Raw genomic sequence first — 13,143 nt, forward strand, 5'->3', positions numbered from 1 at the left:
GTTTTAGGATCTGTGATTTTGAAATATCTTATCAAGAATCAAGTCAGAAAATGGAGCTCTGGGAAGATAGGGCCATGTATAATTTACTGGAGATTCACTATGCAGCATTAATCTCTAGCAGTTCTTTCTTGAAAACAGCTTTCAAAATCAGGAATGAATTTTAACAGTATTATTAATCATACATGAAATGTTACACATTGCTTTTTTTCTCAGTGCAAACTGGTAAAATGGTCTTAATTATGTTAAATTATTCAACTTTGTATTAAGATTACAAGGGCTAATGCTTCCCTTGTAAAATAAGAACATAAATTAAAGTTTTGTCTTTATTGAATTAGCTTTCTGATAATATGATTTTTTTATTTGAGCTTGCAAATTTACAAATGTTAATATCCTATTTCATTTTCAGTTTTATCTTTCAGCAAAACCTTGATTAACCAAATTTTAGCTACCTGTATTTCTTTCCTTCACTTGGACTTTCAACCCCAGACCCCAGAGTGTGTTTTTAGCAGAGAGACATTGCAAGAAGGATTAATAAAGAACCGTCTTTCAAAGTTTCTAGGAATCATCAGCCCAATCTATGTGTATGTCATAGCATTTGTTCATCATAATGTAGGCTTTCTATGACTTATCTTGGTTATAACCTTTGAGCTCAAATTCTGATAGGAATTGCTGTGTTGGAATGGCTATGGAACTAGCAGCAGAGTGCCATCCAAGAACTAACTTCGAATAGTAAAGCAATTGGCAGCAAAGTAATAGTTTTCATTGGAGCAATTCATAAAGCTATGTCCTAAGATGAGGATAAGTTGTAATGTATATTGGTAAAGGGAGTTATCCGGAGAAATCACAGCTCTTGTAAAAGCATTGTATCATATGGTGCTTTTATATATACTATATTCTCATTTTTCCTTATGGAACCCTGTGAGGAAGTTAAGTATAAATTCAACTAACCACAACCTTCTTCTCTCTCTATCTTTCTACCTTTTCTCTATTCCCCCATTCCTCAAATGCTGTAATTCATTTCAATTCAACATGTATGTTAAATTACAAAATGTTCCTTAAAGAAATAAAAAAACTACTTAAACAATTTGAAGGATATATTCATGTAGTATTCATGGGTGGACCATGACAAAAAATGGCCATACTGCCTAAATTAGTTTGCAGATTTAATGCTATATCAAAATATTAATAGGATATTTTACAGAGCTAGACAAAATATTTATTTGAAGATACAAAAGATCTAGATTCCCAAAGGAAACAATGAAAAAGAACTATGAGTAAAGGGGAAATAGCACTTCCAGACTTCAAATTATACTATAAAGCAGAAATCATCAAAACTGCAGCACTAAACTTTTAGACATGGCTTAGATAGAAATGTATTTTACTTGCCTATACATAGCTCTTGTTTTCTTTTTCAGTGGGAGGTAGGAAGGTGGGAGAGAGAAAAATAAATGTTTGTTCATTAAAAAATAATTTTTAAAATAACTGTACTGATTTTTTAAGATCATTTTAATTGATATGATAAGGAAGAATCAGAAACAATTTAATTCAAGCCAACAGTTTGTATTACATGCAAGAATTAAAAAATAAAGTAATACTTGCCTTCATGGAACTTATATTCTACTGGAGATTGAGAAATAAAGCAAGTATTTAGAACATGTTTACAGATATGCATGTACAAAGTAACTTTTAAAAGATTAGAGCACTAAACAGGGATATGAGGAAAGACTTAAGTATAGAGTTGACAACTGAGTTGTGTCTTGAAGGAAAGTAAGGATTCCAATGGATCACAGACATGGGATACCATTTATGGAAAGGCAGGAGATAGCATTGTGTTAAAGGGATAACTAGCTGTCCCAATGGGCAAGAACAGAGTAAAAAAGAGAGGGAATGATTGCAGTAAGACTAGAATGGTAAATGAGGACCTAGACTATAAATGATCAACAATACCGGGCTGAGGTGTTGTTCTGTCTTACAATAGATAGGAGTATTGATTCCAAAGCAGAAGACTAGCAAGGGCTAGGCAGTTAATGTTAAGTAACCTTCCTAGGATCATAAACACAGCTAGGAAGTGTCTGAGGCCAGATTTGAACCTAAATACTCCTGAATCAAGACCTGGTTCTCTCTTCACTGAGCCACCAAACTGTTCCTATAAAATAGATTCTTAACCTGGGATCTGTGAACTTGCTCTTTTTAGAAATATTTTGGTAACTATTTCAATATAATTGGTATTCTTTGTAATACTCAGTATTTTATGCATTTAAACACCTTGTTCTTCCCCAGACTATCAAAGGTTCCATCCCACACACACATGATTAAGAAACCTTGTCTTAGGGGAAGGAGATTGATAAAGGCTCCTGTAGAAGGTTGCATTTGAGATGGGTCTTGAAGCCAGGCATGGAGGAAAGAGAGAGAATTTTGTGTTAGGGAAATAGCTAGGCAGTTTGGCAGGATCAGCGAATACAAAAGATAATAAGATTGTTTAGTTCATGGGCAAGAGGGAGCCACTGAATATTTTTGAGTAAGAAAGTGACTTGGTCAGATTTGTGTTCTAAGGATATTAAATGAACTGATTATAAAGGAGGAATTGAAAAGGAAAAGATTGGAAGGATGGAGTCCAATTTGAAAGCTATAACAATAAGGGACAGCTAGGTAGTTCAGTGGATAGACAGCCAGATTTGGAATTGGGAAGACCTAAATTCAAATATGACCTCTTAACCTCAGTTGTGTAGCCCTCCTTACTGCTCTTCTGTCTTGGAACTGATGCTTGGTATTGAGGATTAAATGAGTCATGTAGAAAAAGAATGCTATCCACCTCTAAAGAAAGAACAGTTGGAGTAGAAATGCAGAAGAAAACATGATTTATCACTTGTTTATCTGGATATATAACTTGGGGTTTGGGTTTTATACGATTATTCTTATAAAAATGAATAATGTGAAAATGGGTTTTGGGTGATAATACATGTATAACCCAGTGGAATTGCTCATCAGCTCCAGGAGTGAGGAGGGAAGAGGGGAGGGAAGAGAGCATGAATCATGAAACTTTAGAAAACTTATGTGTAATTTTTTTTACTGGAATAAAATAAGGAAAAAATAAAAATGAATAAAAGTAAAAATAAATAAATGAGTTATATAAGTTTGGGGAGGAAGGGAGGTAGTCCATGGATACATAGAATCATAGATTTTTAGAGCCAGATAGACCTTACAGGACCTCTAATCCACCAATAAGGAAAATGAGGATCAGATGGAGGATTTGAACACAGCCTCTGACTCCAGAGCCTGTGTTCTTTCCATTGTCCTTTGCTGGGAGAAAAATGCTGTATCTTTCCTCCATTCAATTGTTTAGCCTACTAGATAATTAATGGATCAATATTCCAGTAATTAGTCATGTAGACTGCATGCTATCCTTCCATTGAAAAGCTATCACTATTTCTAACCTTAGGCATTAGAAAAGCCAGTTTTGCTCCTTGTAGTTTTATTTTATTAAAGTGTTTTTCCCCCCTTCGGATCACACGATGATTCAATTTTCAATAATCATTTCCCAACATTTTTGCCATCCATGTTCTCTCCCTTCCTCCCATCGCTCCTCCCTCCCCCAAATGGCAAGTCATATGATTTAGATTATACATGATGTTATAAAAGAAGGAACATATCACTTACACTAGAGAAAAATTCACGGAGGAAATAAAGTTTAGAATGATGTGCATTCGGGCTCTTGTCAGTTCTTTCTATAGCAATTGATCGCCTTTTTTGTCTTAATTCCCCCAGAGTTGTCCTGGATCCTTGCATTGTTGATAATAGCAAAGTCATTCACAGCTGATCATCCTACACTTTTGTTGTTGTTGTGTATAACATCCTCCGGGGTTCTTCTCACTTCGTTTTGCAGCCCTTCCTTCCTTGTAGCTTCAGATTCAGGTCCAAGTTGCCCTTATCTGAGTTCCTGGGCGCTGTCCACTGTCCTGAAGGTTATCTGCTCCTCATTTAAGCCTAGAGCACTTGGGAAGTGGGGGTTGTTGAAAAGACCACCCCAAATTATTCAATGAGGTTCTTATGGATCTCAAGGTGTGTTTTAAATGATCTACCTATTATTTCTTGGACACCAGTGCCTGGCACATCATAGACAATAAATAATTTTTGACAAACCTTATCCTACCCCATAAACACATACACACACAACCATCATCAACACCATCACTATGATGTCTTTCTCAGATTCAACCCTGGGCAAAAAATGTAAAGTGGAGCTTCGTTTTGTGTCTCCCTCCATCTCTTTTGGGCCCTTTATTGGCCAGTGGTTTCCCAGGCATCCCCAGTTTGTCTCCGCACTGGGACCTAAATCCCCTGGGCAGAGCATCATGATCAGCACCTTTCTTGATTCCTCCCTTCCCTCACTCTTATCTGGCTCTCACTCCTAGGTGATAACATCAATGATCTTCTAATTCTTTCTGAAGCCCATTTAAATGCTAATCAACTGACCGAGGAGTTAAGCATTATTATGTGTGACATACTGTGCTTGGCACCTGTAAAGATAAAAAGGAAACCTCCTGCCCTCTAGGAGCATGCATCCTAAGGAAGGACAATGCATGATCTCCTCAGGCAGCAACTACCCTTTAACAGGACCTTCAAAGCCTTAGAAGTGAGCATTTTCTCGAGATTTCAGTCAGTAGTAGGGACTATGGGAGAGGAATTTGGAATCATTTCATCATCCCTCAAGACACACCAGGTATAGGCGACTGCCCAATTTGCCTATGGCTAAGGCTGACCACACCTTTATAGTCTTTGTCTTTATTTATGGAAGCGGAAGTCCTGCTTCAAACAGTATATTGGAAATTACTGTGTTTTATCATTTATAATAAATATAATACAATGATCTCTTTTGACCCTCACAACAACTTTGATGTAGGTCCTATTATTGCCTCCATTTTATAGTTGAGAAAACAGGGGCAAAAAGAAGTTAAGTGACTTGTCCAGGATCACACAGCTAGTATATTTGAACTAGCAACCTGACTCCAAACACAACCCTCTGTCCACTGAATCACTTTGCTGTCCCTAAATATTATCTTATATCTTAAAATTATTTTGCCCGCAGTTTGATGTTGAGCAAGTTTCTTCATGTCTCTGAGTTTCTGCATCTCTAAAATGAGCATATTAATGCCAGTCTTATCTACATAAGAGGGCTATGAGGACCAAATAGGAATATAAAATCACCTTGAAGACCATATAGCTGATGCCCAGTATAGAATATCACAGATTCAGTACCAATCATTGGTCATTGATCAACAATACAGATTTTGCCGTTTATGCTTGACTAATGCTGCACTTTATGTTTAACTAGTGCTAACTGGTGAGAAGTGCAAGATCTCAGAGAATGAGGGTCCTGCTCCTATTAATGTGTCAGCACCCATCCGAATTCTTAGAGCATAAGTTCTAGTAGGTTCCATCCAACTGCAAAGGCATCAAATGCACTGTGGCTACATCATTGGCAGACCAGTCTAGCTCCGTATGAAGAGATGTCATCAGAAGCTGAGCCTTGGGCTTGGGACGCTTCACCTTGTTTGTTCCACAGAGCCTTTTGGCCATCTGATAAAACCTACGAGTCCCTCCTCACAATCATGTTTTTAAATAATCATAAGAAATGCTGGATTTCAATTGTTGCTATTGTCCAGTCATGTCTAATTCTCTGTGACCCTATTTGGGGTTACTGTAGTGTCTCCTCTACTTTCTCACAATACTTTTCTGACTTCAAATTAGTTTATACATATCCAGCTTGTATTCCCACAGATTACAATAACCAGCCCATTAAATAGAAGCCTTGTTCAGTGCTCTCAAAGATAACCCAGTAGACTATAGGATTTCAGAGCTTTCTGTCAGTAGTTTATCTCTTTTTGCTTGCATTTTTTGGTTGTTTTTTTTTTACTAAACCCTTTTTGTAGCCAAGAATAGAATTGGCTGAAGATGTTTAATCCTAAAAAACTGAGGGAATGTGTAGTTTAAGTTGTGATGGCTTTTAAAAAAAATCAATGTTAAGTTAACATAATTCATCTTGTTTTTTTAAAACAAAAACATTTAAATTTCTTTTCTTCTTCTTTTTTAAACCCTTACCTTCCATCGTGGAAGTTACCTTCCATCAATACTGTGTATTGGTTCCAAGACAGAAAAGTGGTGAGGATTAGACAATGGGGGTTAAGTGACTTGCCCAGGGTCACACAGCTGTTAAGTCTCTGAGGTCAGATTTGAACCTGGGACTTCCAGTCTCTAGGCCTGACTCTCCATCCACTGAGCTACCCAGCTTCCCCCTTGTTGTCCAGTTTGAATAGACTGTTAAAAATGAAGATCGGTGCCATATAAAGACTGGGTTTGTGTCAGACTCAGGAAAAAAGGAGTTCAAGTTAGAGAACGAGATTTAGATTTGATGTTGGGGAAAACTGCCAAACGAATAGATTTCTCCAGAACTGGAAAGCTCCGCCTGGGGAGGTGGAGGGTTACTCCTCACCTTAAGCCAAGACTTGTAGGGGATGGTATAGATGGGATTCTGAAGCCACTAAGATTTGCCTTGGCAGCTTCTAAAGTTTCTTTCTACTCTGAGATTCTGTGTAGTTACATGAGTCAGTCATTCAGTCAATAAGCATTTGCTAAGCATCTCCTCTGTGCCGGACACTGTACTCAGCACTGGAACATGGATGCCCCAGGGATTTTGTTAGTGCCACAAGGTAGATGAAAGGTCATTTGTACGCCTTAATCATATAATTATGGTTTCATCCCATTAAGTTGAGCACCGTCATCCTACCAGGGTGGAAACAAAGGCTCAGAACATTTTAATGACTTGCCCAAGGTCACACACTAAAAATGTGAAGAGCAGAATTGGAACCCAGGACCTCCGACTGCCCAGCTGATCTTTTTTAAACAACTATATCCTACTGTTTCCCTGACAGAGATGCCAAGTCTTCTCCTGAACCTGCCACCAACTCACTGTTTGATCTTGGATGTGCCTCCATTTATCTAGACGGGAACTGGAGGAGATACCTGTTTCTATGACTTTAAGAACTACTAGCTGGCTATTTGATCTCTGGCTATTTGGCAGGGAAAACACTGCAAAAAAAAAAAATAAGTTTTTCCCGGAAAACAATGAATGTCCTTCCACGACGGGCCTCTAGATCATCCTTACCACTAGGTGGCGATACAGCCTCAGGAATCAGGAGTGAACGCCTTTGTGGAACGTCCTCTCCCCCTGGGTCACTCACCGTACCTTTTACCCTCTCTGCCGTCCTTTCCTCTCATAGCATAAATCCCCCTGTGAGGGCTCATCGTGTAGGACTGTCTATCAGAGTCTCATAGAATTTTTCAGATACTCTGCTAGGTCTGAGAACTGGAAGCGACCCCGGCGATCTTGGCATCTAATCCCCTCCTATTAGGGAAAACCGTGGCAGAGACGGCGGACAGACGGGAAAAAGAGGAAGGGGAGAAAAGAAAATGGGAAACGTCTGGTCTGAGTTAGCACGGTGATTTAGTGGGGAAATTGGAAGCCAGGGCGCCTGCCACGGAGTGGAGAAGGGGATAAAAGGCTAGACTGCACAGCAGACGTTTCCGACCCTGACCCTGACGCTCTGTGTGATCCTGGATACGTAACTTCACTTCTCCGGGCCTCGGCGTCTTCATTTGTAAAATAAAGGCATTGTTTTCGATGGATTTCGAGGTCACTAAATATATTAGGCTATACTATAGGATGTGTATTAAATGGATCATCCTAGGACTGCCGATCCGTTCAATGTAGTGAGTTGCCAGCGCCCTCTGCTGGTTTTCTGCCTCTTCTCCCGCGCTGCTTCCTGCGATGAACTCGAGACTGATTCTGAAAGATCCAGACTTTGCCCTTTCTTCACCACGTGTGCTTGTTCTGTCACCCCTCCCCCCACCCTCTCCCCAGGTCCAATGTTACAACTTTGCGTTCTGATCTTGGCTCCTGGCTGCTCCTTTACTTTGAGAGTTCGGCTTGTTGTTCTGGACCCTAGAAAATACTCCAGTTTCAATTAGCCCCAGTGTAGTTCCTCAAGAAGGGCAAGAGGCAGTAGAGTGGAGGAGACACGTAGGGCTGGGAGCCATCCTTGCTTTGAAATTTATTATGGATGTGTATAAGAGTAAATAGCCCTATAATCATCAATTTCTTCCTCTATAAAATGGATATTCTCATGCTTAGCCTGCCCAAGGAAGTGAAAAACAGAAAGATCTCCAACAAAGAACTAAAACTAAAATCGTTGCCTGTCAATGGAAGAATGACTAAATAAATTGTGGCATGAGTCAATCAGTAAACATTATTAAGAACCTACTATGTTCTGGTCTCAGACACTTCCAGCTGTGTGACCCTGGACAAGTCATTTACCCCCATTGCCTAACCCTTACCATTCTTCTGCCTTGTAACCAATACACACTCCAAGACAGAAGGTAAGGGTTTAAAAAAACAAAAACAAAACAAAACAAAGCCTATGTGCCAGAGGAAGAAAGGTGAAAGACAATCCCACCCTTCCAGGAAGCTCACAGTCTGATGAGGGAGACAAGATATGCAAACAAGCTCTACACAGGATAAACTGGAAATAGTTGCATGAAAACAATAAAAATAAGAATGATAGGGAAAGGCTTCCTGCAGGAGGAATTTTAGCTGAAACTTGAAGAAAGCCAGGAGGGGGCAGTGAAAGCACCAGACCTAGTGTCAGGAGATCCTGGGTTCCAATTTGACCTCAAACACTTCCCAGCTGTGTGACCCTGGACAAGTCACTTAACCCTCATTGCCTAGCTCTTACCATTCTTCTGCCTTGGAGCCAATACATAATGTTTATTCCAAGATGGAAGATAAGTATTTTTTTTAAATCAAGAAAACTTGGAGACAAGGATGATAGGAAGAATTCCAGGAATGGGGCACAGCCAGCAAAAATGCTCCACATCAGGAGATGGAGTAGCCTGTTTGACAATAGCAAGGAGACCAGTATTACAGGATCACAGACTAGGCAAGGGGCAATGGCAAGGAGGGTGCAAGGTGGAAAATATAGGAAGACTGAAAAGGTAAGAGGCAACTTTATGAAGGACGGTGAACTCCATACACAGGATTTTATATTTGAACTTAGAAATGATAAGGAACTACAGAAGCCCAAAGAGAGGGACCTGTCGTGGTCAGATTTCTGCTTTAGGAATGTCACTTTGACAGTGGAGCAGAAGATGGACTGGAGTGGGAGGACATTTCCTGCAGGGAGATTGACCAACAAGTGATTGTCATTGTGCCGGCGCGTAACGGCGAAGGCCTGCACCAAGATGTGGTAGTTTTCAAGGAAAGAAGGGGCCAGAGGAGATAGATGGAAATAGTGTTTCAAGGATGACCACCAGGGATTCAAAATCACTGATACAAGGAAGGTATCACTTGAAGGTGGGAGGAGTTTGTTAATCACTGAGAAAAGAGTTTATATAGATTTTCATTTTCCATAGGAGTTTGAATAAATTTAATAGAATATGAGGTGGGGTAGCTAGTAGGATCAGCAGATTGAGAGTCAAGTCTAGAAACGGGAGATCCTAGGTTCAAATTCCTAGGTTCAAAGCTGGCCTCAGAAACTTCCTATCTGTGTGACCCTGGACAAGTCACTTAACCCCCATTGCCTAGCCCTTACCACTTTTCTGCCTTGGAATCAATACACAATATTAATTCTAAGGCATAAAGTAAGAGTTTTAAAAGAAATAAAGAATTTGAAGATTTCCCCCTCCCAAAAAAGGAAAATAAATATGAGCTTATGCAAAATGAAAACAGAACCAATGAAACAATACATACAATAGGAAGGACAAAAATAATAAGAATTCTGTGTACTAGTAATAAAATAGCTAAAATGTATTGTGTTTTAAGAACTGAAATGTACTTTATATGTGTTATCTCATTATAATGACCAAGAAGCTTGACTTTGGAGAAGATTTGAAAAAATGTATATTATCCCTTCCTTCTTTACAGAGGAGGGAACTATGAGTAGGGAGTTTCACATTGTCAGATTTAGCGAATATGTTGGCAGTTTTGATGGACTGTTTTTTTTTTCTTTTCCTTTTATATTCTGTTATAGGGGATGGCTCACCAGATGGCCAGGAAAAGAATATACTCAGACGTGAACATGAGATAAAAAAAAATCAATAAAAAAGTTTTTTATCTTTAATGTAGTAGAGAAATATGTGTTTTCTTTCTTTTCTTTCTGACAGTTGTGGTAAGGTAGTTTTTACATTGCTATGTAGGATTGGGTAGAGTAAACGGTCCATGGAATCTTTTCTGAAATGTGCCATGAATCCAAAAAGTTAGAGAAAAAGTGATCCAGAATAGATGAAACCTATTGATTGCTTCACCATCTATGTGATTTACTGCTTTTGGTTTCAGTCTTCCTTTATTCCATCCTTTCATCATTCTCATAGAGAGACTGTAAAATAATAGCATTAATCTTCTTCAATGAGTGAGGCCAAGGGATGTTATCAATGGCCAGGCATCAAATGGGGGACAGATCTATCCCACAAGGATAAGGATATCCTCCAATATAGACAAAGTTGCTAATAAAATATAGTAGAGGATAGGAGACAAAAATCCAAAGTGGCCCTACAAATGGAAGAAATGGTCTTACAGCCACAAATGAGAATAATAAGTCTGGGGACAAGCACACAATGGCTCTTTTAAGGACCTACAGTCAAAATAAAAATGATGAATAAAGTGATCAGAAAGTCATTTATAATTATAATTGCCTTCAAAATGAATATAGGTTTGCTTTGAAACATACATGATTTTATTGATGTGAATGAATTGCAATATATCTATAATTTCTAAGTTTCTGTGATCATAAAAAATTATCACCTGGTGACCAGCTGTCTGGTGGTGAGCTTTTCTCCATTTCACTAAGCTGATTGCCAGATGACAGCTACTCTGTTGCCAGACCAGTATTGCAAAGACTTTCTCATTTATAACAACATGAATCTGCATTGGGAATCTTGTGCTAAGATACATAAAAATAACATAAACTTGAAATTAATCTTTCTAATATGTGTTCTGTATTCATCAGATTTTCAATATAATGATATAATTATACCCAGTTTGTATACTCATACTTGGACAGGGTCCAGAAGAGAGTAACTCAAATAAACAAAGAATGGAAGATTTGGCTCTATGACAAAGAGATTAAGAGAGAAGAGTTTTCTTGGCCCAAAAAAAAATAAGAATGAAAGGCATGGTGACAACATAGTGGTATATGAAGAGGACAGTTTTTAGAATGATTATCATATATGTTCATAGAAAAAATGAGCTGGAAGAGTAAAACAAGTTTTGAATATACTGGAGTTACAGAATTCTATTATCTATACATCTATTGTTGTGTTTTAATTTCATGATGGTCAAAGGATGGCTGAAAACAGCTAGAATGGGTGCTAGATAGAGGATGTGGAATTCTAAATTTGATCATAGAATAGACAAGAGCCATAAGGCTTAAATATTTAGAATTAAAAAATCATAGAAAGAAGAAACCTTAGAGAATATTTCATCCAACTCCCTCATTTGCAAATAATAAAACAGAGAATTAATGATATGGTCAAATTCATGCTTAAGGAAAATCATTTTGGCAGTAGTGTGAAGGATAGATTAGAGTGGGGAAAGATTTAAATTTAAATAACCTAGGTGAGAGATAATAAAGGTCAAATTAAGGTGATACTTGTGTGATAGATATTATCAGAGACTTATCTAAAGTCACAACACAAGGCAAGTAGTCAACTGAACCAGGTAGTAAACCAGAATCTGCTGAGTAAGAGGCAAGAAAGAATTGTGGGAAAGAACACTGGATTTAAAGTCAGAAGACTTGGGTTCAAATCCCACTTCTATCTCTTACTACTTAGGTGAGCTTGTGTGTAAGTGACAATCTATTCTTGGCCTCAGTTTTCTCATCTGTAAAATAAAAGTTTTGGACTAGCTATCAATACTCTAATGCTCTTTCTGGCTCTAAATCTATGATCCTGAATCCAGTATTCCTTCCCTTATACCAAGAGAATCAAAGAGTAAAAGAATACTAAAACTAGAAGGAATCTCAGATTATGGGAATCTAAGTTCTTCCTTTTACAGATAAAAGATTTACCTTCCTACTTCTAATAAAGTTATTTTCTTTTTAAAATTCTTCTCCTCCTCCATTGTGTTTTGTAAAATTGCTTCTCTATTTCTGTATTATCTTCTATATGAGAAATTCCCTATGGGAAAAGTCCATGCATAGAAATTAGTTCTGATATAGCATCATAGTTATCTGGGTATCTGATGAGTATCTGGGTATCTGTGTCATTATTTGACACAGATAGATTGTCTGGGAAGAAGTCACTCTCCTCTGACTCCTACTTATAGGATAGTAATATTTGTCACAAAGTAACAGTTTAATGAATGTTGATGTGAACCCCCCACAATTTAACAATTGTTCCTCTCTATCCCACTATAACTTTGTGATTTTGCATCAGTAGAAATACCTTCTCATATACAGAGGGTCCAAGTCAATACTTTTGTTGCTTCTCATTTGCTTGGAAACTTGGGGCTATTAAATATTTATTGAAGCACCCCCCCCCAAAAGAACTCTTCCTGAATTCAAATCTAGCCTTAAGCACTAGCTCTATGATTGTGGGCAATTCACTTAACCCTGTTTGCCTTAGTTCCTCATGTCAAAAAAAGTACTTAGATATAATGCTCAGATGAGCATGATGCTAATTATGCTAATAAATCTAATTTGTATATATGAACGTTTCCCACAAGGAACTTCTCATGAAGAAGACAATACAGAAGCAGAGAAACAAGCTGTTTTATAAACACAATGGAGGAAGACAAAGATTGAAAGAAAAAAACTACTAGAGATTTAGGAAGATGAATTATTAAGTCTGATGAACTGCTAGGTGGCACAGTGGATAAAGTGCTAGCCATGAGCACAGGAAAACTTATGTTCCTGATTTCAAATCTGGCCTCACACCTTATTAGCTAGGTGACCGGGGGCAAATCATTTAACATTGGTTGCTTCAGTTTCCTCAGTGGTAAAATGAGCTGGTAAAATGGCAAACCACTCCAATCTCTCTGCCAAGAAAAATTTGAATGAGGTCACAAAAAATCAGACACAACTGAACAACAACATC

The sequence above is a fragment of the Monodelphis domestica genome, chromosome 7 (genome assembly GCF_027887165.1).
Source record: "Monodelphis domestica isolate mMonDom1 chromosome 7, mMonDom1.pri, whole genome shotgun sequence".
In the NCBI taxonomy this organism is placed as follows: domain Eukaryota; kingdom Metazoa; phylum Chordata; class Mammalia; order Didelphimorphia; family Didelphidae; genus Monodelphis; species Monodelphis domestica.